At 39.4% G+C, this 20,353-nt stretch overlaps 1 protein-coding gene across 2 annotated transcripts in view; it reads right to left on the bottom strand.

Moving 5' to 3' along the window:
- GNAL (G protein subunit alpha L) overlaps positions 1–20,353 on the bottom strand; it is a 349,035-nt gene that overhangs the window by 59,262 nt on the left and 269,420 nt on the right. The gene's annotated exons all lie outside the window — the stretch shown is intronic.

Here is a 20,353-nt window from a genome sequence, read left to right as displayed (position 1 = left end):
AAACATAGAGGAACCAGTGAGTACAGTAACCTGAAGAATGGTCTAATGGAACTTCGAGGTGGTGGTTACAAGCCATTTGAAGTGAACATAAAATATTTTAAAAGCAGAATTACTCTGAAAATAGGGTTTGCATGATTTTGTTTTTAAAACCGGAACGTATCTGAAGAATTTGCAAGTGCTCCCTTGTTTCCCAGGCACAGACTTTTAGCGTGTGCCAGGAAAATGACCAGTGAGAGGCTTCTCATTGAGAATCTTCTGTACTGGATCTGGGAGTGCGAGTGCGCAAATATGATGGCGGCTTTCTGATGCTACTCAATGAGCTCTGTGGAGCTAACAAAAGTGGAAGAATACCTCTACTGCCGTCTTAATGACAGTTAGGGAAGTTTTTCTGTCCACAATTATAAAAGTGTTTATTTCCACTGAAATCTACACTTTTATAAGCTATAAAATAATAAATGTTGCATATAGGCCAAAGCTGCTGAGCTTGAAGCATAGCAGTCTTGGAGAATTGTTCCAGTTCAGCTATTTTTTCCTTCAAGGAACACCGAGTGGAGCAGAATGCGCATGCGCGACAAGTGCTGCATGCACACTCAAACAGTCCATGGGAAGCATTTCTCAATGCTTTCCTATGGACGTTCTGCACGCTGGATGCAAATTTCGCATCGAGCATCGCAGATGCGCCTCTAGCGGCTGTCAGGAAGACAGCCACTAGAGGTTGGATTAACCCTGTTATGTAAACAGCAGTTTCTCTGAAACTGCTATGTTTACATCTGAAGGGTTAAAACCTGAGGGACCTGTCACCCAGACCACTTCATTGAGCTGAAGTGGTCTGGGTGACTATAGTGTCCCTTTAATGTTTTCAATTGGGGTATATCTACTAAATTGTGATTTTATTTGTATTTTGGCAGTTGTGTATCCCGTTAATTTGAAATTCACTTTCAATTCCTGGTAATTCTCACTTTAGTGAATAATTCTTAAAGAGTTATTCCAACCACTATGACTTAGTGTTTTAAACTGGTCAGGGTGGTAGGAGTCTGGATGTACAGATACACTGCACATTCAGAGATATTTTTAATTGTGTGCTGGGGGCTAGTTGCACCACCAGCACACGTGACTTGGGGAGCACAGCGCATAATGTAAAAAAACGCAACAGACGAAAAAACTATCAATGACACAATCATTTCTTAAACATTTAAAGGGACACTATAGTCACCTGAACAACTTTAGCTTAATGAAGAGGTTTTGGTGTATAGAATATGCCCCTGCAGCCTCACTGCTCAATCCTCTGCCATTTAGGAGTTAAATCCCTTTTGTTTATGAACCCTAGTCACACCTCCCTGCATGTGACTTACACAGCCCTCCATAAACACTTCCTGTAAAGAAAGCCCTATTTAGGCTTTCTTTATTGCAAGTTCTGTTTAATTAAGATGTTCTTATCCCCTGCTATGTTAATAGCTTGCTAGACCCTGCAAGAGCCTCCTGTATGTGATTAAAGTTCAATTTAGAGATTTATGTGACTATAGTGTTCCTTTAACATATTGTTTTAGCTATTAGCTTTTTCTAATTTATTTAATCGTTTAACTTTGTTTACCGCCATCACACTCTCCCTTGTTCACTTAAATAGCGAAGGTACAATTCAATGTTCCTGATGTGCATGTGCCCGTCTACATGTAGATCATAGGAAACCATAGCATTCAATGGTTTATGAGCTGCTGTGTCACATGCAGCAGAAGAGTGTGATGGTGGTAAACAAAGTTAAACAATTAAATAAATTAGAAAAAGCTAATAGCTAAAACAATATGTTAAATGTTTAAGAAATGATTGTGTCATTGACAATGGAGAAGGGAAAGTTCTTAGAATATCTATAATAGACTATTTGTGGCACAACATTATTAGCCAGTGATCTGATATTCCCATGTGGGCCGCACACACCGATTAGGTTAATCCTGTGCAAGGCCTGTCTTACAGTAAGGAAAACACTGCTCGCATGAGGAGTGTCTTCTTAAAGGCACAAAGGGAATGGGGGGAGGGGGGAGGGGGGGGGGGCGCGATGCATCACTTCCAGTTTGACCAATTAAATCACACTTAAAACTATTTAACGTTCCTTGGCGCCGTTTACTGTGCCTTATCGTGGTTTTTGTTTCCAGTACACGTTTATTGCATTCCTTATTCCCGTCTGTTATTTCTGCTTTTGACCCTGGCTAGTTCTTGACATTGAATATTGCAGTAACCCATACCCGGCTAGTTTACATGTCTTCCAGATATTCTGTTTTCCTGAACCCGGCTAGACATTTGTTACCCTGACCTTGGTAGGTATTGGGACTACAATTTCACTCTTTTGTACGTTAAACCCGGCCACTCTAAGATCCAGTAATACGTCTATTCTATGTTATCCTAAGTTCTGCATGTTAGGACATATTACCGTGACACTATTTATGGCAAACTGCAGTGTTACATTTAAAGACAGCTCTGTTATGACGCAATGTCTATCCCATGTTCTTATCCACTCACACAAACATTGTCCTATGCAGCACAAAACAAGTTTAAATTTTTCCTATATGCGGATCTATTTATAGCTACTTTATTGTTGTATAGGAGCATAGTACCTTCATAATGTTATGAAAAATTATGGGGAATGGGTAGACACACAAAAGCTGTCAAGACACCCAAAAATAAAACAATTGCCTTTTAAGTGTCTTAAGTGCACGCCTTGGATTACTGTCCACACTACATGTCTTCCGGACAGCCACTATAGAGGCGCATCTGCGACGCTGATGGCATATTATGCCTCCATCACGCAGAGCTTCCATATGAAAGCATTGAAAAATGCTTTCCTATTGCATTCGGCTCCGCTGACGTGGGCGCTGGATTAAGGTAAGCTGCTGAAGGGGTTTTAACCCCTTCAGCGCCACGGGAGGGGGACCCTGAGGGTGGGGGCACCCTCAGGGCACTATAGTGTCAGGAAAACTGCTTAGTTTTCCTGACACTATAGTGATCCTTTAAGTAGAGGATTTTTAAAAATTATTTATAGGCTCTATGGGGAAAAAGTTTATGCACTTTATTTCAGTCATATCGCAGATTTGAAGTCTTTGAAGAAAAGAAAAAGTCACTTAATTTTGCCATGGGGGGTAGTTTGCACTTTTTTTTTTACTGAGAACGGGTGAGGGTGACAATCTACGGGAAGTGGGGGGGGGGGGGGGAGGGATTGGGAAAGACATAGAATAAATAACTTAATAACACTGTATAACACCTCCGCAGGCCTGCCTGCTTCCCATAGTGCATCCTGCCATTTCTTCCCCAGGTAAATGACGCACACGCACCCGGCCATCCACCGAATCTAAAATAAAATGTGATTCATCAAACCAGGCTACCTTCTTCTATTGCTACATAGTCTAGTTCTGACGCTCACGTGCCTATTGTAAGCACATTTGGAGGTGGACAGGGGTCATTATGGGCATGCTAACTGGTCCCATCCACAGAAACTGTGATGCACTGTGTGTTCTGACACCTTTCTATCATGGGCAGCATTATGGTTTTCAGCAATTCGAGCTCCAGTAACTCTGTGTGATCAGATCAGAGGGGCTAGTCTTTACCCTGAACCCTCACGCAAATCACCAGTTGCCTTCACTCACACCACTTTTGGTAGGTACTAACCACTGCATACCACTAAAGAGGGCAGTATATATCTATATATCATAAGAACCTTTATAAAAAAACCAGGAGGGTCGAAACGATTTATTTGTTGATTTTTTTTTAACACACTCTACTAAAGAAACCCTGTGAGTGCTCCTTCATTGACATATATACACATATATATTTAATACAATGTTAAAAATATGCACACCAGTCAAGCCATAAGGCTTGCTTTCCCCACAGAAATCACAAATCTGCAGTGATGCTACTACCGCAAAGCATTCTGGGTGGGCATATGCAAATTAGTTTAACAAAGAATCCCATTTTTGCCTCATTCCATTTTAAACATGGATTCCTTTGAGGCTGTGTTTGCTTTGTACAACCGCTTTGAAACAACAATCCTGCCATTCATTTATAGGTTGATTTATTGGAGCGTCAATTTTGCGATCGCACTCAGTGAACCCTTGTGCAACAAATATACACAGAATTACGATTAGCAAACATGTAAATTGTCTTTTTTAATAGAATGCTGCAATAATTTTGAGTTTATTCACTAAACCATGAATTCTGAAGAACTGACAAGGAACTGATCATTTAAGGCCAAATCAAGCAAGCAGGAAGAAAAAATAAATAAAATTAAAAAACTTCCATTTTAGTTATTAGCCTAAACATTTACAATTCCCTAGTCAGTTCTCAAAAAGATCATATTTAGTGAAAAATCACCTTTTTTGTAAATACATTTCTGCTTTTAGGTTATACCATGAGAACATACAGGACACCTGGAATTCATTTTCAAAAAATATCTAGGGAAACATTTCCAATCACCATCATGTGCTTTACATCATAATAGAATTTTATAAATAACCCAAATTAAACATCTCAAATCACATATTTTAGTACTAAGAGAAATTGAGAAGTTCTATATATATATATATATATATATTTATATTAATTATTGGGAAACAATAGTCATAAAAATAATAATTGAAATCCTTCTCATTGTGTATAAAACCGTTCAGTCTACTACAGTCTTTACGATAAAATAATTGTATAAATTGTATACCAAACATCAACTTGATGCCTTAGACAACCGTGTTCAAAGGGTATTTTCCTAGTGTTTCCAAGCTGTAGACTACATTATATATTTTTTCTGAAAACAGGCATAAAATAATTTTGCCACGTGCAGCTTTTCACTAATTTCCCAAATACGCTTTTTGATGGCTGCATTTCCCGTAGTACATTTTTCTACAATGAGTGGAATGTACCTTTGTTAGTGAATCTCTGTTATGGCTGAGTCCTACTCATTAATCTTCATAAGGAACATGCATAATACAGTGAGCACACCAAGGCAGGGCATTGGAAAGGAATAGCGTGAATTCAGGCAGGCTATTTTTGGCTGCTGATCATGCTTACAGAGATTAACAGTTTGTTTTGTGCAAGACTAATAGTTTGCACATGATGTTTTGATTTCTGCAGGGTATTTGGTATGGAAATGTGGAATCTGGACTGTCTTTTAGGAAAGCATGTAATGCAATGTTAAATGGTACATCTCCAAAGTTTTATGAAAAAACAAAAATAAACACAAAACCCATAAAATGCCACTCCTGGTAATCCTCACAAGGAAAGACACGGCCAATACCTGGACACTACGTGTGATTCCTTGTCTCATGGAATTGAGATTGCACTACGAGTTGAGAAACCATGACTTCTCTTGTCTATGGTGCAGTGAGACAAGATAGAAATTCCATGTAAATTATTTTTACAGAAAAAATGTAATGCACGCCTATTTTAAAAACTACTATGATATGTAGTCCAGAAAGGAGATTTTTAAAAAGCACTAGTAGTAGATCTTAGTCTGCTAGGATCTTGCTCCACCCAATGGTGCCTAATTTTCAAAATTCCAAGGATTAACCTCCTTTTTAACTCCTAAAATTAAGCTTGGGTGCTACTAATGGTGATCCATAAATTTCCCAATGTTAACTGTACACTATATTGCCATTATTTTTACTTGGCCTAGAAATACACTATTTCTATCTAATTATCAAAGTATTATAAGACGTGTTTTTTCTTTCTCAATGAGAAATTTGTGATGGGCTGAGAGCGTCTGCTGACATTCTCAGCCATTTCAGCAGCATCCAGTGTGAGACTTCCTGATTGAAGCGCGAGACCTCTTTTAGAAAGTAGCTGAACAGAGAGAACAGGTGCAGTTTTCGAAAGTTTGAGTTTAAACAGTTCATTATGCTTCAGGTAAGATGGTACCTGGATTTATGGCACCATCACAATTTCATGTGATAAAGCTGTAATGGTGCTCATAGTGTCTATATAACATTTTGTATTTGTAATGCAAGGTTACGATGGCTAATCCTTAACATTAAATCTCTTGTGGACTATGGTTGCTATGGTGCTCAGCAAAGTTCATGGCTAGTAATATATGATAGGCAGTCCACAATAGAGGCAGTATTAAACATAACCCCTAACTGAGAGCACCGCCACCTGTAATGAGGCCTATACATATCTATTGTTCGTAATGACAGAATACGATTTTATAGTAGTACTGCACATCTTAAAGACCTTTTATTCACGGTTGCAAAATGTACTAATTCACCATTAGTTCGGGGTGGGGAAATATACAACCCTATTCTTTTACTTGACTTGAAATAGATAATCTACATACTAATTCAAGTCACTAAAGCTGCCCTACCCTTCAAGTAAAAGGCTGTTTACTTACCTTTTACCCAAAGGTCTCCAAGCGGCTTTCCCCAACCCTTGCATGAAATCAAACTTTATGATCTCAGCCAATCCAGTAGGAAAGCATTGGAAGGCTAGTGTGCATGCGCGGCACAACGCTGCTCTGCACCAATCAACATCTCCACATAGAGATGCATTGCATCAAAGCATCTCTATAAGCAAGTTCAATGCCACCATGTAGAGTGTGGAGACATTGTGCAGCACTAGACCAAGAAGCACCTCTAATGGACTTCTCTAGTAATGGACTTCTCTTCTCTCAGATTTTACTAGGCAGTAGACACCGAAACACCGTATTTACATTAAAATACCTAAAGGACAGTAGTTGTTCTGGTGACTATAGTGTCCCTTTAAAATTAGAGTTAAAGTTGCAGTAAGCACTGCAACAGCTACCTCTCATTGAAGTGGTTATAGTATCAAATCTCCTTGGGCTGTCTTTCCATTCAGAGTCAAACTTTTTTTAATGTTAAATTTGAGTCCACAGCACCACGCTCCTCTGACGTTCAGGCTAACGAGGTAGCAGCGAGTGGCTGGTATTAGCTAACCACTTTTAACCTGTCACAGCACCCATTAATGGTATGAGTTAGTATAGCTAGAAGGAAGTGTGTAATATTTGCCTTTGCCATACCTTCAGTGGGGGCTAGGCTGAGGGGAGCAGAGATTTCTATTTATTGTTAACCTACTCAATAATGAATAGAGGGACAGCAGAAGAGGACTCCAGTCCTGATAACCAGTTGAATGAGAATAAATGTTAATAGTGCCTACAGTATCCCTTTAGTAAAGCAGTTCTGGTGTACAGATCATGACATTGCAGTCTCACTACTCCGTTATCTGCTGTTTAGGAGTTACATTCCTTTGTTTATGGAGCTCAAACCACACTTCCCCTGGCAGTGACTAACACAGCCTCCACAAAAAAAAAAGTTTAATGTTTGCAGCATAGTGTATCTATTTTAAAAATTCTTATCTACTGCACTGTTATTAGAACTTTCTTTAATCACAAATAGGAGGCTGCAGTAGGTTTTATACGGCATTTATCAATAAGAGAAAAATAATTCTTAAGGAAACACAATGTGCAATAAGGAAAGCTAAAAATAATTAGACTGTTTTTCAGTTAGTGTGAAGGAATGCTGTGTAAAAGCTCAGCCAGGAGAGGTGTGGCTAAGGCTGCATAAACATAGTGATGTAATGCCTAAATAGCAGGAAAGTGACTATGCCTGGATCCCATAGCAGTCACTTTTGACAGCTGCTGGGATAGTTCAAATGTTTTGCCACTCTCATAGCAATCCCTACTTTTAGGGTAACTTTAGATTGCTTTGAGAGTTTTAATGGAATTCCAACAGTGTCAGCATAAGCAACTTTATGAAATACACAGCAGTGAGAGCCACTTCAAAACCCCAATGTTCTATGTTGCCTAGCCAGCTAAGCATTATGGGAATTAATGTTTCCTAAACATCTGGGATATAAAATAAATCATCAACAAAACAATTCTTAAAAACTACACTATGCGTTATGTTTCAAATTTAAAAAACAAATACCCAAAACTAGTCTCCGTTTAACAATAAGAAATGTTAATGCATGGGTCACTTCGCCAAGTCAACCTATTTATGCGTTACACTGAAAGGAAGCAAAACAACTTTGTTTAAGGAGAGTCATTTCAGACAAACACTGACCATACAGCAGCAAATGAGTCCCTTGACTGAGCTACACCAGTGTGGGTACAATAAATAGGCTCTTGCACAAGCTGGATCAGGAATGACATTGAAAACAAACCACACAAATGCTCTGCTTACTGTACAAACAGAACTGTTTATTACCTGACTGCTTAGCACATCAAACAGGTTCATCTCGGGTCAGAGGGCGAGACAGAGAAAAATGAATAATGTATACATATCGATGTATAAAAATAAATACACTTGAGAGTGAAACAATTATCGTGATTATTTAAACTTTGTGAAATAAGATACCAACTTAATAAAAACAAACAACTGAATAAAAGAAAGCCAGATTCTTGTGCACCCTGTACTTTATCTGTATTACAGATTTCCATGTGATTTGCAATATACAGAGAATCAGATTGTTCAACCAAAGAACTGAACAGGAGAAACATTTTACTGTTCAATAGTGTATCACTATGTAAATGTAGAACTGTACAGACATTTAGAATGTACAGATTATATATATATATATATATATATTTTTTTTTTTAAATAATGATACTTTGAATCAGACAAAGACCTCAAAAGTAATCAGTGTACACATTTGAAATAACACAAGCTACTGATTATGTATATGTGCAGAATGTAAAAATTACAATGGGAAAAAACTCCAGGAGAGACCACTATAAAAATAGGGATTTATCATTTAAATCCAGGCCAGCTAGCATTTATGAGTCGATTTGATGTTTTGATATATCTAGTAGTTGCCCCAAAATTCTCTTAACACAAGAGCAAAATAGGAGAATGTTCTGAGTTTAGGAAATGCACTGTAAACAGTGGCAGATGGCCAAAACACCCCACAATTTAAAATAAAATAATAATTTGGAAAAAGAGGCGCATGAAATGTAAATGAAGTAAAATGAACATAGCATCTCCAAGTAGAAGTATGGTATGTGTACCAGGCTTCCCCAAACTCCGGCCCTCCAGATGTTGCTGAACTAAAACTCCCATGATTCTCAGCCTATCTACTGCATTCACAGAATCATAGGAGTTTTAGTTCAGCAACATCTGGAGGGCCGGAGTTTAGGGAAGCCTGATGTATACCAACACAAAATGCAAAATATGGCCCTTTAAATAATTATGAATTCTTAAAAAAAATAAAAAAAAATTTAAGCAACCGTTTACAAAATTATGTTTGCTATTACCATGTCAAACAAAACCAGTTTATTGTTATAATGTATAAAGAGAGGACATTTTTTCCAAGATACTTCTTTTGCTATTGCATGCTCACGCACTGAAGACGCTTGTGAATGTTAACATGAAAATAACTTCTGCATATAGCAACACGTGAATAATCCAAATTAACTAAAGATATTGTAAAACTGGTAATTTACTTTTTGACATCTTTATTTTGGTTTTACTTGCATTTTCCAGGTGATAGTAAATTTGTTACACCTACAATTGTTTGTCGGCCGCACGCAGGTGGTTTTAGGCTGTGAACATACTGAATATCTATCGCATTTCTAAACGATGACGTGTAACCTTGCTCAGTTGATATAGAGACAAGTCGTCTATTCGTGAAACATGGGTTAGGCGTTTTAAACCTGTGACCTTCTACTGCTTACGTGGCGGCAAGTGTCAGTTTCAACTGCAGAGGTATCGGGTCAGTATGTGCATACTTACTCTTAGGTGTGTGTTCACAATTAGCTGGTTTCATAGAGGAGATTTGTAGGACTCGTTTTGAGCAGGGAGGGGGACCAGGAAACTGGAGAAAGGAGGGAAAGGGCAAATAACAGGAGAAAGAAGGAAGGAAGGAAGAAAGAGCAGAAAAAAAAGGGGAGGGGAGATAGGTGGAGTTAGATTTAGGAATGAGAGGGGGGGGGGGGGCTGTCCATGGCCCCTCCTGCCCAAGCCCCCGGAACGTCCCCTATCCTGCTCCTCTGTGTGGGGGGTATCTGTTTTGTGCATGCTGTTTGCGTTACCCCATAGAGTTTTCCATGGATATTAACTCTCACCATGGCAACCAGGTCTTTGCACATTTAGCGGAGTTGCCATTAAGGTCTGCAGTCATCATTTCCATGTTATATATTTCCTCTACTCTGTCCACCCACTGTCTGAAGGATGGTACATCCTTCTGCTTCCAGAGAGTTGGGACCTGGGACTTCACTGCCGTCAGTACGTGTTTGGTCAGGGATTTTTGTATTATTTAACAGGTCTGGTCGTGAGACAATGGTAGATCGGGGTTGGCTATTTCTTTTATATTGGAGTGTACCATTATCCAAAATGGGGCAATCATAGGATATGTCCACCAGATGTGTCGAGTTGTACCCACTTCAGACTCGCAGCAACAGCATGAATCTGGTATAGCTGTGTTTATACGGTGTAGTACTTCTGGAGCCCTATACCATCAAGATAATAGTTTGTAGCTCATTTCCTGAAATCAGGAGCTAATGAAGCATTTGTGTGTCTTATCCCATTCCTGTGAGCCTCAACCCCGTGTCCCGTTCCCAGTGTGTCGTGTATGTGGGTAGCAATCTATCTTCCCCCTTCATCAGCATGGTCTATAGACCGATATTCCTCTGGGAATGCGGCACAGAGTTTCTCATAGTGAGTTCCCTGTGGAGCTGTTTTTTACCGGGGAGAGTGGTGTAGTAGGTCCTGATTTGGTGGTATCGGAATCAGTCTAGTCCCATGGGTGTTCTCTCTGGTAGGTCGGTCAGTGGTTTGAGTTGCATGGTAGTGCACCAAAGACGGGGAGTAAGTCTGAGGGTGTTAGTTCCCCCACTAGATCTGGGTTTATCCCCCCGTCCCATAGTGTTCTTTTCTCCCCCCCGTCCCATAGTGTTCTTTTCTCCCCCCGTCCCATAGTGTTCTTTTCTCCCCCCCGTCCCATAGTGTTCTTTTCTCCCCCCGTCCCATAGTGTTCTTTTCTCCCCCCGTCCCATAATGTTCTTTTCTCCCCCCCCCCGTCCCATAGTGTTCTTTTCTCCCCCCCCCGTCCCATAGTGTTCTTTTCTCCCCCCCCCGTCCCATAGTGTTCTTTTCTCCCCCCCCGTCCCATAGTGTTCTTTTCTCCCCCCCGTCCCATAGTGTTCTTTTCTCTCCCCCGTCCCATAGTGTTCTTTTCTCCCCCCCGTCCCATAGTGTTCTTTTCTCCCCCCCGTCCCATAGTGTTCTTTTCTCCCCCCGTCCCATAGTGTTCTTTTCTCCCCCCGTCCCATAGTGTTCTTTTCTCCCCCGTCCCATAGTGTTCTTTTCTCCCCCGTCCCATAGTGTTCTTTTCTCCCCCGTCCCATAGTGTTCTTTTCTCCCCTGTCCCCCATCCCTAGAATTTTCCCTTCTGCTTGCGTTCTCTCCATGTGTACCCAATGTTTAATAGTGGGATGTTCGTGCCAGTCTGCAAGTCAGAGCAGGTGGGTTGCTCTATAGTAGATAAGAATAGAAGGGTTTTGGGTTTTGCCAAATTGGTAATTTATTTGTAATTTGTGTATATATTTTAATTGTTAAATGATAACGATAGTTTTGTTTAAAACTGCAATGTTTAAAATTAAAGCAGACATACCAAGTCTGCCAGTAGGTCCGGGAGACTCCCGTTTACCATATGTAATATCCTGGAAATCACACACAATCTGACATACATGTGTGTGAGATTGTGTCAGTTTGTTTTCCAGGATGTTACACATGATAAAAGCGCTCAACTCATTACCCACCTGATGGGTATTGTTCCTTAACAGTGGCCCTTTAAGAGCCAGACTGGGCACCTGCAGTATCTGCCAGCTAGGAGGAAGTGATATCTTGTCATTTTCTCCCGGCTAAAAAGACAGCCGTGCAGGAGGAGGCAGCACCACTACAGGCAGGATGGCGAGGTTGGAATGAGCAGCTACTCACTCTTATCAGCCTCAGCCCAGACCCCAAAAGGTAAGCTAACTGGCACATACACACACAGATACACATACTGACATACATTGCAGCTACCAGTGTGTGTATCTGTGAGTCAAGTTGTGTTCATATACCAGTGTGTGTATCTGTCCATATGTGCCAGTGTATGTATATGTGTGAGTGTGTGTATCTGTGTGTGTCAGGTATCTGTGTGTGAGTGGCAAGTTGTATTTATATGCCAATGTGTAGATCAGTGTGTTAATAGTGTGTGTAAATAGTTGTAATATGTTGTGTGTGACTACGGGTGCGCACATGGGGTGGAGACTTGTGGTGGATGTCTGTCTTCCTTAAAACTCCACCATTCAATAAAGATTGGGTTGGTCGAGATCACAGAAAAAGTCGTCAGGAATACTGACATCTTCATTGGTGGAGCAGCTTACCCCTTCAGCATTATTATTTTATTATTACATTGCAGTTAATTTGCATCCCTTTCAAAAGAATGCAATCTGTTTATGATACAGAAGCTCTGACATATATATTTTGGAATATACAATGTGCATTCAAGGAATTATTGAAAATAAATGGCTACATGTATTAAAGCCTCTGCGTGTAATATTTTTTAGTATGTACAAAAAACTAAACACTTTCAGTTCCCTTTGGCTGTTAGTATCTGACTAAAAAATGTGCATGTAGTCTACACTTCTAGTGCTTTCATGAACCCTGGCAAGGTACCAAGAAACTTAAAAAGTTCACTGAAATGGTTTCAGAGCTTTGAATTTTGCATGGAGTTAGTAGATAAATGGTGCTCCTGATCAAAGATGACTAAAGATGGCTGTCCACCCAGAGCAAGGGTAAGCCTAGAAAAGTTCTAAAAGGCGTTCGCATATATATGAGGCAGTATTACACAATCTTATTTTCAGAAAGAATAATAAAGAATAAAAGTTTTCCGTTCTCACACATGAAGATGTTGTATTAGATTGGAAGCTAAGACTTTACCCATGGTATCCAGGTTTATATAAATACATAATATTACAAATACCACACCCCCACCCCGCCTTCCACACACACAAATACGTATAATGGGTATACACACTCACACAAATTTCTTCTATAACTTTACAACTTCTTAGTTTTATTTTAGCTCTAACACAGCTATACAAATGACAAATGCTATTATCAGTAAGAAGAGTCCTTTGTAGTAGGTTATCCAGAGGGAAAAGCTAAATTTTAATTATGTCACCTGGGTCCATTGTACTAATTGGCTGTATACCTATTCTCATAAACAAAGCCATATATGAAACGAAAGGCTAAACGACCAGAAAAATCAGAAACAAAACTTCTTTCACAAGAAAATTATGCGGAACACCAACATGAAAATTATTTTTAGCAATGGTATACTTCCATGATTTGTCACCAACAGTAACACTCCGTACCCTGAACAGCACAGTCATCTGGGCCCTTACCTAAAGACGTTTATTTACTACAATTCCCATTATTCCCAACACTGGACGATGGGCTCTTATTAATGGTTCTAGTGACAGTGCAATATTTGTTATGTTGGATCTTAATCCATAACACTAGGTGCAATGGCCATAAAATAACATCTAAAGGAAATGCAATGGTGATTTGAAACAGAATTCTTAATTAAATCAGAATGCACAAATCAATACAAACATGGAAAGAATGTTCTCATGATATTACGGATAAATTCTAACTTCTTGTGCTTCTCAGTTTTTCTCTGATGGCTTTTGGGGAAAAAAAATAACCCCCTACCCTGCTCCTACAACATTACATACCCCAAAAAATAAATTGTCTGTGTAGCACTTAGCTCTCCAAAAGTCGAAACCTAAACTACAAGGTGGGGTAAACATATACCAGATGTATTGTAGGACAAGTCTAAAAGAAAGATGTTCATGGCAGAGAATTGAAGAAAGTGCCCTAACGTTTTAAAAGAAATGCAAACTAAAGCAGGATATTTGTAATATTAGTTTGCATGCTAAACATACAATAGGTTCAGTTGTAGCATATTTTCCTTTTTCTTTTCACAAAACTTTTTGCTGTCATACTATTTCTGCCATGATGTACAACATAAAACTGTATTATTCTGAAATGCATAACAAAAGAAAAAAGTACTTAGTAAGTATTTACCAAGAACACAAATCCATTTCTTTTGATGAGAAAACAACAAGTGAGGTCCCTTGCCTACCAACCCTTTGTTTAAAAAGAGAGTTGTCTCTTGTGGTTTTATTTAACAAATCTCATACCTTCTGATCAGTCCCTTTGGTGTATATGATGTGAAATATTCTTCGGCAACACTCAAAATCCCAACTGTTTGAGCTACCAGAACAACAAGATGTAAACAAACAAATGTAACCACTTAAAATAAACCAAAACCATTAGTTGTCTTTAATTTTTCATCAGCATTTTCATCAAAACGTTCATTAGTACTCATGCAATGGCACAAGAATCATTAGAGCCTTTAAAGAGCAGCCACCTTCACACCCAAAGGATCTGCTTAATGATATCAATTGTAACCTCCTTATGCACCTGCTATGGTGCAAGCTTCATTAAATCGCCACCCTAGGGACTGTACAAGTTCCAATGCACCCCCCCCCCAACCGCGTGCTGTTTTTTTTTCTGCTGTAACTTCTAGGTGTGTAATAATCATGCAATTACCGCACTAATTAGAAAAAACATTTTGATAAGCGAAATCAGCAGTCAGTCTGCTTGCAATTGTTAAGAAGCACTTAACACATCATCAGTAAAAAGGGAGACTGAAAAATTAAAGTGAATGGATTGGGGGTCTGTTATGGCAAATTTGGTCACTTTAATTCGTCTCAAATATCTTAAATTCGGCTGACAAATTCCTCTGAGGCTTACTTTATTCACTATCAACTAAAATGAAACTGCATTGGCAGTGCTATTGAGATTTGCTAAAAAAATAAATAAAAATAATATAAAAAAAGTGTAAATAAATAGCACCTAAGCATTATATACATTATCTATCTTTACGCCCTTTACTCACGGTCTCCTGATCTTTATTTGCCTCAGTGCAGTGTAACTCTAGCCAAAATAAACGGTTTGTGACAGAGCAAATACATTTATCTAGTCCCCTGTGTGTGTTATTTCATAGATCATAAATATATATTAAAAAATAAAAATGCTTTATATATTTATATACTGCATCATTTAAATCGCTTTTATTTTTGTGCGCAAGAATTTTAAAGAAACGTATTAAATTATTAGACAGATGATCGATGCAAATATTCAAATCACAACACCGTTAGACTGGTGTTCTACACAAGTGTGTCTTCTAGCATATACAATATATTCTTCTTGCACATAAAAATAGGTCTAATTGCAGGACCACCAAGTGACTGCCCAGGACCAAAGCAGCATGCATCTATCGGTGGGAATTATTCATGCTCCAATGTAGGGCATAACATATCTTGAAACATACCATTTTGTGCCTCCCTCTTCCTTTTGGCTGTAGGAATACACTTTATGAGCCATGTAAGTTTCTGCCCAGTACAAGGGGAGAATTTTTAGAAAAAAATATTTCTACACTGGGTGAAGACAGTTGCTGATGTAGGGAGTAAAGTAAGAGTTTAATATTTTTTTTTTTTTTTTACAAGGTTCAATTTACCCAAGGCTATATAAATCTGAAAACCCAAAAGGTAAATGGAAATGGTTCTAGGACTAAACTAAGTTTTTGATAGAGTAATGACAAAACCATATATGATGATTTATCATAGTATATACAAGTAGTATAAAGTTGACTTTTTTCTTTAATACACATTTTATAGCAGTTTGCTTTTCAAACAGTATGAGGTTCATGAAAACTCTGGGAGAATTAATGCAGCAGACTGGGATAAAAGTAAGATAATACTTTAATTAGGGAGTGAGGGGAGGACTAGGGGAGCTAGATAACGTTTATAATACTATGTTTATGTTACCTTATAGTGTTCCTTTAACCCCTTAAGGACCAACCTTCTGGAATAAAAGGGAATCATGACATGTCACACATGTCATGTGTCCTTAAGGGGTTAAAGAGACAACATATTGTGGGCTGATCACTGAAGCAAAAGATGAAGGGCCCACTGAACTAGTAAGAGGATGTAATAGCTAGTGAGCAGAACAAGGAGCTTTCTCAGATATGTGTTGGATCATCTAGACACAATAAAAGCAATCAAAATGCAAAAATAAATGTGTGAACAATGAAACTTGGATTCTTTGTATTTGAATCACACATTTCTATTGTCTTAGAAGTCCATAAACACCCAACTAAAATAGGCTGTAGTGTAAGTCTGTAAACATCTCCCACTGGGACAAAGTAAATCAGCAGATCACTATAAGAGAATCTCAGCATTTGTCCTAGATGGATTTATTATGTGCTAAATAAATGCCTTGGGTGATTCCCTTGGACCCATGTCTAGCTTGCATCGTGTACTTTTTAAAACATACACATACATGTAGCAGACTCCTTTCCCTTGTGTTCAGTTGTCCGTACCCCTTTGTTCATCTCCCAAATGGATGGTGTATGGGCCACCCTTTTTATACCTCCCCGAACACCGACCTCCCATGGCTGTTAACCACAAATTAAGTGATTTATTCAAGTGCTTTCCCTGGGTAAACGCCATTCGTATAAGCCATTTTGTCTCCCGAACACGGGCAGTGGTACATGGTCGAACGCCTGGAACTATACTCAGCCATGTGAGTCCACGAACCCGGGCGGAATAGAGCGATTCACATTGCAGCGCCTTGTTCCTGAGTTCCTGTCTTAACGGATCCAGCGGAGGAAAAGTCCTTGTTGGGACTAGCGTTCCGCTACAATACACACTATCCACAGTAGCTCCATATTTAAGATTTTTCGAGTTAGGTACTTATAATCTATGTATATAACCTATGTCGACTAAGAGGTGGGTAATATATGGTAAAGTAACTATGTAGGAAACCACATATACTTGAATCACTGAAAGGGTTACTCCAACCACCATGGCCACTTCAGTGATTTGAAGTAGTCATGGTGGTAGGCGTCTGTAAGAGAGTTTGCGAGTTTCTGCAGGAAACGGTACACATACTGGAATAAATACACTTAGATATGAGACAGATATATTAACTTTTGTGCTGGGGCTAGGTACACCTTTGGCACACGTGACTTTGGCAGCCCAGAACTCTGTTCCAGACTTCCAAATGTCAATTCTGTGTTGACAACAAATGCAATTATCTTCTAACTTGCAGGCAGAGTTCCTGCAAGGGGAAGCTAGCTCTCCCCTCTGTGAGGTCTCTCTCTGTTGCTGAAAGTGCAAAAAAAACCAAAATCCTTACTCCCTGGCTCAGATTGAGCGCATGCATTTTGAGCCAACAATATCCAATCACAGGGTACTGCTGTGCGAGGGCAAGGATGATATCAGCCAGAGGAGATGAGAGAACAGCTGGGAGATTTGCGGTTTACACAGATCTTGGTCAGTGAACAAGCATAAGTGGCACAGAGTTTTTTTTTATATATATATATATATATATATATATATAATCACTGTGCACTTATGCTCATCTAGCAAACAGCATTTATATGCAGATCACATTTTGTTTTCTTGTTCCTTTCCCTTTAAGCTTCTTATGTAGTGGTTTGGGTCATACACTTTTCTTTTGGGTTGCCTCTAGCATGCCAGTATCCAATTTTGAGTGCTAGTACAATGAATAAAGATATTTATAATGAGGAAAAGGGGTGATTTTTAAAAAAAACACTTTGAGAGCTAGATTTGTGCCAAATACATTACTTTGCAATATATTACACACATGCCTGGCATTCAAAGAGTTAAAAATATATTTAATGTAAAATCCTAGAAGGCTTTGCAGTGAAGTCAGTTGGTTGTAGCAGATATTATTGAATGAGAGAGCAATCGGAAAGATTCCGGTTTTATGATGGGAGTACATTGCCTACTCCCTAGATTGTGACTTCTAGTAAAACGTATGCTTCGGGTGTCTAGATAATGATATTGTTTTTCCGTTTACTGTAGGAAATGACTGTCTGCAACTTTAATACAACGCATCATAGCCCTTAATCCAATTATATTGTTTGTTTATGTCTCATGATGTCCTATATTTGTTAGAACACAAATTAATGTGAATTGTTGAGGTCTGAAAAAATAGTCTCCTGCTCTATACATAAAGGAATCTATGCCCCAATACTGTATGCAGCCAGTTAGTATATTATTCCGTTTTAATTTCTATACTGTTTGAATCATACATATATAGTATTGATAATGTTTCTTAGGGACAAATTGTGAGTCTATACCTGCCTTTAACTATTACTGGTGCTGAGCTAAATGCTTACCAGCATACATAGCCAGCAAGATTGGTGTCTCATAAAGCAGGATGCTGGTAGGCGCTGTAAAGGTGGGTGGGTTAGTGACATTATTGCACCACTGGTGGTGTCCAAAGGGGTGAACTCACAAAGAATGAAGGTGGACCAGCTCAGAGACTTGGTAGGTCAGCCTGGCATGAATGTAACCAGACTGCCTGACAGTCAACCCTCCCTGACCATGCATAGCATAAGTGCATCTAAAGTCTAACACACTTCTAGCGGCAATTCCCTGGTGGCTCCAAAAGCTGGACCCAAGAGAAAGTTGGGATGGTGGTACAGAACCCTGGAATTGGGAGTCATGAATATAATACGGTTTGGCTGTAGCTCTGGCTTACACCAGGTTTTGAAAAATTTGCTTGGAATGTAGGAGCCAGCTAAAAAAAGTTAGGAGCCAGGTTTTTCAATGTCATCCCGCACTCAACAGACTGCAGCAGAGCGACAAACACGGCGGCGGCAATGCTACCGGCGGAAGAGGCAGGCGGCGGACACCCGCCCTGTACCACCGCACGAACATCAGTCCTAAGCCGCACGCCAAACCACTGCAGAGCCGACAGCAAGCCACCCCCATACTGGACAACTCTGTATACCTGGTGGGCATCGGCTAAATGGAAACAACCCAAATGAAGAGTGAAGCTGGGGTCCTGTACCTACAGCCTACACCATGCAGGACATTGCAATGCCCACCTTCAGCAGGTGTCCAGTTAATATTGGTATTGATATTAATATCCATAATTTTGCCTAGCCGTTTGTCAGCCTAGTGTAGTTTAACTTGACATACACAATCCTGTACACGCTAAGTGATTCATCCTGTGCAGATCCATAGGCGACGCACCATACCTGTACTACTTACACGTGCATAATCTGTCTTAAGCGGTAAACCCCTCCATGTATCAGGATCTTGTTTAAGTGCAATTTAAGCCAGTTCCTGCAAATCGCAGCCCAATGGAAACTTAGGGGGAGCATAGACCCACAAACCTACTAGCAGAACCAGGTTGTAGCCAAATACAGGGAAAGGGGGGTTTCCCCAGTGCCATAGGACAAAGACCTAGGCTAACGACATCCCTAATGCGACTACTAAGAGAACTTGCTACCTTAGTTAACCGTACTAAGTATCCCAGCATGTCATTCAAAGCTGCTAACAGCTTGATATTGTCTTAACTCCTGATCTTATCTTATGTGCGACAGCACTTGTACGGTTTCATTGGCGAAGTTTAAGCTTTATGTGTTCATCAGTATGCCAACCACAAATGCCGATGTACTCAACAGTAAGCATTGATTATTTTGTTTTATTTTATGCCAGTTAAACATATTTCGACCACATAACCATTTTGTCAAGCATGATATACAATAAAAAAAAAGTGCAAATTTCTATGCCACTACGTAATTACTGTTAATCTTGATACGCTGTTGTGGCGTCTGTTAATAACCTGTAACCACCTGCACAAAATACCACCTGCACAAAATAAAGAGAATAAAGGGACACTATAGTCACCAGAACCAGTACAGATTAATGTAATTTATCTGAAGTCTATATCCTGTCCCTGCACACTTTTCAATGTAAACACTGTCTTTTCAGATAAAAAAACAGTGTTTACTGCCTAGTAACACTTCTAGTGACAGTCACTTAGACGGCTACTAGAGGTGCTTCCTTGGTCAGTGCTGCAGTGTTAGCACCTACGTTAAAGTTCCCCAGAGGGATGCATTAATTCAACGCATTTCTATGTGGAGAAGTTGATTGATGCAGCGTGGAGGTTTGCCGAGCATGCGCAATAGTCTCACAATGCTTTTCTAGGGTCAAGCAATGGATTGGCTGAGATTGTCAAGATTGATGATCCCAGTAATGGAGGTAACTGAATTTTCTTTCAGTTTTCATTTTCTTTTGCCCCTTTTATTTAAACTATTATACTTCCCCCATTGCCAGGGGCCTTTATATTGTTATCTTGATCTCAGTATTTAGGTTTTTCCATTTTGTGCAACACTATATGTCTGCAGTGTGCCTTGTTGTGGGATTATTTTGACTGATAGATTGTGGGTAAAATAACTAAATTAGCACTCAACCCATTGCCATAGAACA

This window comes from Pelobates fuscus, chromosome 4 (genome assembly GCF_036172605.1).
Source record: "Pelobates fuscus isolate aPelFus1 chromosome 4, aPelFus1.pri, whole genome shotgun sequence".
Taxonomy (NCBI): Eukaryota; Metazoa; Chordata; class Amphibia; order Anura; family Pelobatidae; genus Pelobates; species Pelobates fuscus.
This window is presented reverse-complemented; position numbering and strand designations above follow the sequence as displayed.